The sequence below is a fragment of the Delphinapterus leucas genome, chromosome 1 (genome assembly GCF_059928025.1).
Source record: "Delphinapterus leucas isolate spDelLeu-1000000601 "Yukka" chromosome 1, BTC_Dleu_Yukka2, whole genome shotgun sequence".
NCBI classification, from domain to species: domain Eukaryota; kingdom Metazoa; phylum Chordata; class Mammalia; order Artiodactyla; family Monodontidae; genus Delphinapterus; species Delphinapterus leucas.
Window position 1 is genome coordinate 114,033,740 of NC_143129.1, and position 8,375 is coordinate 114,042,114.

Sequence of the window (8,375 nt, forward strand, 5' to 3'; positions counted from 1 at the left end):
CCTGAATGACAGACAAAAGGACCATAATAAATGACCAGCATGGCTTTTAAAGCAGCATCAACCAGGGTGGGGGCAGCTGGCCCAAAGGGAGTGGAGCTGCCGAGTAGTGCCCTCTATGTGAATCTTCACCTTCCTTCCCCCATTTCTCCCTCTTTATTCTGGCTCCACGATTGATGATGCTCAGCATACAGTCATGTCTAAAAGGAAACTCTCCTCTCTCTTCATTCTTGCCCCCAGCGCTAGCGGGTGACCAGGACCCAATTTAAAGTGGGTTCTGGATGAAGAAATAAAGGCTCCAGATGAAGGTTAAAAGTTGGTTGTGCAAGTAGATTATAAAAATTCCGGTCCATGTAGGAGGTTGGAGGCCTTGTCTCTACCACGGTTTCCTGAACCATGAGGCAGCCATTTTATTGTGCTTTGCTTTATTGCGCTTTGCCGATATTGCGGTTTTTACAAATTGAAGGTTTGTGGAAACCCTGCGTTGTCAGATGATGGTTAACATTTTTAACAATAAACTTTTAAAATTAAGGTACATACTTATTTTTAGACATAATGCTATTGCACATTTAATAGACTATGGTATAGTATAAACCTAATTTTTATATGCGCTGGGAAACCAAAAAATTCGTGTGACTTTATTGCAATATTCACTTTATTGAGGTGGTCTGGAGCTGAACCCACAATATCTCTGAGGTATGCCTGTACTAGACACTCCTTATCCACTTCCTGAAGCAATCAAGCATAGTACCGAAAGCCCAAGGCACTGTTATGCAGATAATTGGCATAAGACATGAGTCTGGTGTTAATGAACAAGAAAAATGTTTAAGCTTAGGGAAACATTCCTCCTGTTCTTCCTCCTCTTCTTTCCCAAACCTTCCAAATGCTACCCTTTGGCCCCTCATTATTTCTTGCAGCCCTCCTTCATCCCAGCCAATAATAGCTTCTGGCAGTCCCACCATTTTCTTCCATGTCACCTCCAAGCTCTTGCCCAAGTTTCCCCAGGTGCTGGGAGCATCTCCTTTGTGTTTTCTGCACTGCCTTCCTGTCTTTCTTTGAAGCTTCCTCTTACTGACTCTAGGAAGACTTTGTGGTACAGTTGTCCTTCCATATCTGCGGAGGGTTGTTTCCAAGCCCCCCCCCCCGCCCCACCTGTCTGCAGATACCAAAAACCACAGATGCTCGAGTCCCTTATATAAAATGATGTAGTACAGCCGGCCCTCTGGAACCCGTGAATATGGAGAACAAATGTACTCAATTTCCAAACTAGCAGATCACCAAAGCCCCTGCCTTGTATGTTACTTATGTATTGAAAACTTCAACAATCATTTCCAAGATTCATACAATATTCCAGGCTGGAAAGGACACGTGAATCACAGAATCTGTCAGTTCTTTGAACATTTCTCTAGCTATGACAACTTTCATCCGTAAAATGAGGGATCTGGGCCTTCACTTCGAATGTTCTAGAAGTCTGCAGCTTGCCTATAGTCACACAGCTCAAGTGTACTGAGATCTGGGCCAGAGGTACAGCTCCCTCCCTTCTTAAGGCTACCCTCCACTACATCACACTGTGTGCGCACGTGCAAGCATAAGCCAACTTGTCTGCCTCCGAACCTCTCTTACGATGCTAATCAATTTGAGACCAAGGAACAATTCTGATCTTTTATATGCTTAAGTACTTAATACAGTGTTGGCTACTGGATTGCATCTTCCTAACTGCAAACACTCTACATTAACCATCTCTTGTTCCACCAGCTACCACCCCATCCCTTGACATTTCGCCTATGAAGGTGCCTGATAAATACTTTTGAATGACTGAATGAATGGAGGCCCTCCCATTTGGGGTTACCTCAATCAGTACTCACCAGCTGACTAGAACCAAGCTCTCTAATTCCCAGGCTGGGTTTCCCTCCAGATATGTTCTCCTGCAGTCTTGGTTCCACCGTTAAATAGCTGTATCGCTCAGAAGTTACAGAACCTTGCTGCACCTCCATTTCCTCATTTAAAATGTGGATAAAATAGAACTTACCTCATATGGTTGCAGTCAGGATTCAATGAGAGAATCTTCAGAAACACTGAGAACATTGCCTAGCAATACATAGCAAAGTACTGAATAAATATTACCTACTGTTATTTTATACTTCACTGAGCATAACCTTCACATCACATCACTGTGATCCTTGCTGAATTTGTTGACTTTTCAGAAAGATGGTAACCTCATGTCTGTCTTGGTCTTATCCCCAGCATGGTGGTCTGGCAGGTGGTAGGGGGTCGATAGATGTCTAAATGCATCCATGCAAGGATAGGAATACCTTATGGCTGACACAAATTTCTACAACATTTGGACAACCTTTGTGCTTGTAGGAAAACATTTTGCAGCAAATCCAGAGAGTCCATGGGATGGCTGAAAGACAGTGTTCAAAATACACATGGTGCTGTGCCGTGACAATTTAGTGCCATTAATATACTGTTGGAATATTTTAGATTCACACAGTCAAGGCCACATTTGAGGGTAGGGGGCTATGGGAGAAGGGATTTCAGAAGAGTGTCTGATTTGCAAAATACAAACACTGCCTTGCCCACCAACTCTCACCACAAACCCTCCACTCCAATTAGGTAGAAACACACCTGCGGCCCGGCACCACTCCTTGAGTCCTGCTGTGGCCAGGACCACTCTTCCCTCCTTGACGGCTCCTCCTAATGTGGGTTTTCTCATCATGCTGCAGTTCAAGGACCCTCCAGAAACCTAGGGTGGCTGTTCTCTTCTTGGCTTCTGTGTCTCCAAAGCCACAGGGCCTCAGAGAAGCCCGGCTGCCAAGATGACAGCCACCTCCTCGCTGGGCCTCACCATCACTGGACCACAGGTCACCAGGGATGTCTGAGAGGGCGGCAGCCAGGCCTCTCCCAGGATCCGCTCCAGCAGAAAGTAGGCGGCCAGCTTCACCTGCTGAGTGAGGAGGTTGGCAGGACTCAGCTCTGGGAAGACGTGGGACTTTGTAGCTCTAAGAAACTTCAGGAGAGGAATCTTAGGTCTCAGAGCAATTGAAGAGCAGAAATGGGATGGGAGGAAGGAATGAGAGAGCTTTGCGTCTTCTGTTTTTTCATCTATTTCACCACAATGGCTTCAGCCACCCCTGCAGCCCCAAGCAGTAAGGTGACTTGAAGACCACCGCGTGTAGCCACAGACTGATTTGAAAATTATTCCTGATTTGCCAGCTCACCACTCTCTACCTGCCGCAAGATTAGATGCTGCCCCTATCTTTCAGTTCTCTTATAAGGGGCCAAGATCAAAATCTCTTCATGAATGAAATTTATCTCACTCGTTGTGACTACGTGCTGTGGTTTGTTATCATAGAGTTCTTTATTCTAGTATTTGCTTAATCTACCTATCTAGTTTATTACACACATTAGTTTTTATACTGCAAGTCCTACACTAGGTACAGAAAGAAAATGGCAACAGAACCTGTCATAGTTCTGTTATTATTACTATTATTATTATTTGTTGCATATCAAGTCCTTTTGATGTTTAATATCCAACCTGCCCTCTTATGCATACACACAAACTGATATGGGTCTCTGAAGATACATCATAAATGGATCAAATTTGCTCAAGATTCATGATTTTTACATACTACTACTACTAAACACTGGTATACCTATTTAAATAATTTTAACGAGATGTTAATAAATGAATATTATTTCCTTGGGATGGCCAAACTATCACGTCATGATCACAACATGAATGTAGACACAGAGGCCTGGCTGCTGACAGAAGTTAAAAACTTGATATCTGGAAGCATCTCAGGAGGGACCCAGAATGTGGTGCATGAGGTTTCTCACTTGATAGAGCAGCCGGGGAGGCTTCACTCGCCTAGCTGTGTGCTCATTGCATGACCCTGGTGGGCAGAGTCCACCCATGTAACATACAGTTTAAAACAAATTCTTAGAGGAGATGATGTCGCTCTTTAAACTGGCCATGCAACGGTATAAAGGCTGAAATTAAGATCCCTCATGGCCTTCCCACGAGCGTCATCACACTCCTTGGAGAGAGAGGCAGAGGAAGGGTGAGGATGTGCGTGAGGAATGTGCTGGGCCCGTGGCGTGATTCTTCTGGAATACAAGGCAGGCACAAACCTCTTGAAGCCAGTTGGAGTCTAAGGTAAGCTGCTTTACAAACCCTCAGGCAATAATAAAATGTTTTGAAAAGCACTTGAACTTCATATGTTGACGTGTTGAGTCAGTGGAAGCTTCTGTCCCTATGGAGAGGAACTATGAGAGAGCAGAGCAGTGCTGAGGGGCAGGAAAGGAAGAGGCACGCCTCACTCAGCAGGTACACAAGAAGGCCTCCTGTGTAGCATGGCCACCAATCCAGCCCAGGAGGATGATGGTGCGCCCGAGAGAGGTCCGCTTAGTACCCAGATGGTCTTCAGATCCCTTCATGCCTCTTGGTTTGAATCAGGCTTCTTGATTCATCACTCTCCCCAGACCTACTATCGACCCGACTTTCTAGAAACAACCCCTATACTTATTCCTCCACCCCCCTCTTGGCTATCAACTCAGAATCCAAGGACCAGGCCGAGACACTCTGCAGTGGTTAGACTGTTTGCATCTACTGGGACCACAGATTTTCATGTTACATTTCCCCTAGAGCCTCTCACAAGCCATAGAGACATCAACAAGCTCAGCAAGTTCTCCTGCGAGAGTATGATTTTTGTTCCCCATGACTACTGCTTGGTGATTAATCTTTGTATAATGTTGTTTCCTGTCAAATAAAGCATTGCCCGTAAAAGGATTTCAGTCTCCAAACTTCCCGTAGTTGCACCATACTCTGAACGCTCATGTCCCAGCACCTGTGCCATCTGGCAGACATTCTAGTTCAGGGACTGTGCACCAAGGCAGAAAACTCGTTCATCCTAACACCATTCACCACACGCCTTCCTGCGGTCTTCTACAGCGCAAGGCATAGAGAGGGGCTGAGTCACCGGCCAGTTAGGTGCCTCCCTGACCCATACTGTTGAGTCATCTTAACACCATTCAGAACCGTTGCTGTTGGCTCAGCAACAATTTAATACTATATGAAGTTTATCCTTCAACAGGATTATCCAGTCTCCTAGCCTGAGATTTATAATGCTCTTTGAAACAGATAAAATATTTTTTTAATGAAAGAACAAAACAACATAATTATTTACCTATAGAATGGGACAGACCTCTGCCAATCCAGGTAGAGATGACAGGCACTAGGGTTTGATTGTTCTAATTACACAGACTTTTGGATAGGGGTGGTCCAAAGGACACTTTATTCCCCCCCCTGTTGTCATGATTGCTCTGTTGCAGCTAATCAAACTCTAATTCACTAGAAACCCGGGACAAGAAACAGAAGAGGAAAACAAAGAATGGCTTCTACCAGCCTTCAAAGCCCCAAGGGAATCTCTGATTAAATTTGGCACCTGGGCCGTGCTAGAACGTGCACTCCATGAGAGCAGAGGCCTTGTCTGGATTGCTTACCAATGTATCTCCAGCTCCTAGATGAGCACCTGACACATTGTGGTCACTTAATAAATATTTGCTCAATGAAGCAATGAATGAACAAACGAAAAAAACGAATGAAAAACCCAGGCCAGAGTCTTCCAGAGCAGCAGAGAGGCCAAATGTCATAGTGGATAGAATATGCAATTGAAATAAAATTCCTTGGGTTGAATGCCAAGTCTTCTGACTGGAGGCACTTGGGGAAATTACCTTATTTCTCTGAGCTATTTCCCCACCATAAAATGGAAAGAACAAAAATATATATTCCACAGGACTATTTTATGGATTAAATGATAAAAGTCGTGTGAATGTATTTCATAAAGTACCAATGCAAGCACTTGAAACCTGGAAGTCACCCACTGTACCCCACTGACTTGCCCACCCCCACGCTCCTAATACTTCCCATCTCCACTTCCTCTTCATTCCCACCACCACTGCCTTAGCTGTGGTTCTCACGACTCATCACCCAGATGGCTCTGGTCCCTCCCTAATGGGTTTCCTGCCTTGAGGCTTTTCTATAGCCCCCTGCTGCCAATAAGCTTCACAGGTGAGTGACCACTACAGATGCACAGAAGGGCCCCCCACTCGAGCTTTAAAGTTCTGTGGTTGTCATCTTGAAATTCTTAACTATTTAGTGTTTTGGAAGTGAAGTCCGTGGGACAACAGACCATGCATTGGGGGCTTAGGGCCTTGGTTCATCTGGGCCAGGCCTTCTGCCACCTCCCACTTCCTGGGACAGGTTCTCAGCCACTCACTCACCTGAGCTCTGGCACCCTGGGCTCTGCCCCGCCTCCCTTCTCTCTAAGCCCTCCCAGTGACCACTGCCAACTCCACCACCAGCAGTGGTCCGGGCACAGGTGTGAGGAGGGTCAGGGTTGGGTGAGCACACCTCATGGTGTCTAGGGGTAGACGGGGTCGTGGCTATCTCCACCCTAGGCTGATGGTGTCCCGGTGCATTTGGCAGGTGACATAATGCAGGCAAGCCTTGTGACCACCCCAGACCCAGATACCTACTGCATCCCGACACAGACACTGCAATACCCTGGGGGGCACTGGGCCTCTGGGAAGGAGAGATGCTGGCTCTACTTTCCCACCCCTAGGTGGCCACAGCCCATTGGTCTGGCAGCCCCTGGGGGAGAAGCCCAGACACCAGTGGGCCACTAGTATCCCAAGTCTTGGGGGTAGAACCCCAGGCTCCTGTGAGGGTCTGCACTTGTCCCACGAGTGTCCCTGTGCCTGAGAAGGGTGACATTAAATGGCAAATTTTAAAAAACACCACGACAGGTTGAGAGACTGAAGAATAAAGGGAAAAGCTCTATATTTCAGTATCTTTGGCAGCACTAATTTTGGTTGGTTTTGAATATTTTTCTTTTTGCACTGGGCCCCAATGGCTGGTCCTGGCTCCTGGGATGCGCCTTCCAAAGCTTGATCATCTCGCTCCCCTGTGAGACTCCAACGCTTTCCCATAACATGCAGCGTCAAATTTAAGGCTCCTGGCAAGGCCCCCTTCTCTTCCTCATCTGACACATGCTGATTTCCTTAGCTTCATCCCCTTCCACTCACCCACTCTCACCCTCCTTCCTGGTCATCTTGAAATATTAGCAGCTTCCTGAACGTGCCTGGCTGCTTTATGTCACTGGTCCTCACATAGCCTTCTCTCCATTACTGCTCCCCTCCCCGCCCCACTTTTATCTGACCATGTCCACTCAAGCTTCACCTTCTTCCATGACTTTTGCTGACCACCTCCAGCCCCCCAGGCTGAGTTGGGTTCTCCTCCACTGTGTTCCCCCAGCAAACCTCCTCCTCAACCCCAAGAACCTTGCCATGGCCCTTATCACTCTGTCCTACAATCACTGATGTTTCCCCTGAATGTCCACCAGATGGTTTGGTAAAAATTGGGAAGGGGAGGGCTTCCCTGGTGGCGCAGTGGTTGAGAGTCCGCCTGCCGATGCAGGGGACACGGGCTCCTGTCCCGGTCCGGGAAGATCCCACATGCCGCGGAGCGGCTGGGCCCGTGAGCCATGGACGCTGAGCCTGCGCGTCCGGAGCCTGTGCTCCGCAACGGGAGAGGCCACAACAGTGAGAGGCCCGCGTACCGCAAAAAAAAAAAAAAAAAAAAAAAATTGGGAAGGGGAGGGATGAGAGCACTGATAACCATCTGTGATAAGACCTTACAGTTTACTTCACTAAAACATAGGGGAGCCCGTGATGAAGAAACGATCCTTGTTGGCATGTAGCATTGACACGGCAGCCACACAACCCACATTCAGTATCTGTCTAAGGCAGCTGCTCACTCGCTTTTGGGGGCAATGTAACTGCTTCTACCGTGATTTCATGAAGAACCCCCTCCTCATTCCACCACGTTAATGGATTAGTTACTAAGCTTGTAGGTTTCTGTTCCAGGCAGAGAGCAATCCACAGATCAGAAGCTTTCCAAATAGACTGGAGATGGGTAGTTTACTGTATACATCCCCAGTCACCTTGCTTACAGCCCTCAGATTTCAGAACTGTCATTAGATATTCCTTTCAAGAAACACACGAACCCCTAAATCTGACCTACGTCCTCACCACCCCCTCTCCACAGTGTCTCCATTCTTCAGGCACACTCTAAACTTGGAGAAACATGGTCAGGAGAGAGTTAGACTGCTTCATGTGATGCCATACAGCCTGCTCAACTTTTGCATAGCAATTCAGCAAACACAGTTTTAAGCATTCAATTCTACTTCTACAGCTTCTTAAAATTCCCTGCAATATAATTATACTGATGGGAATGCAGAAAGATAATTGCTTTTAGAGGAAAGTTTCTCCTTTGTTCCATGTTCATCTGGCTTCCAGAAATGGAACAAGAGCCC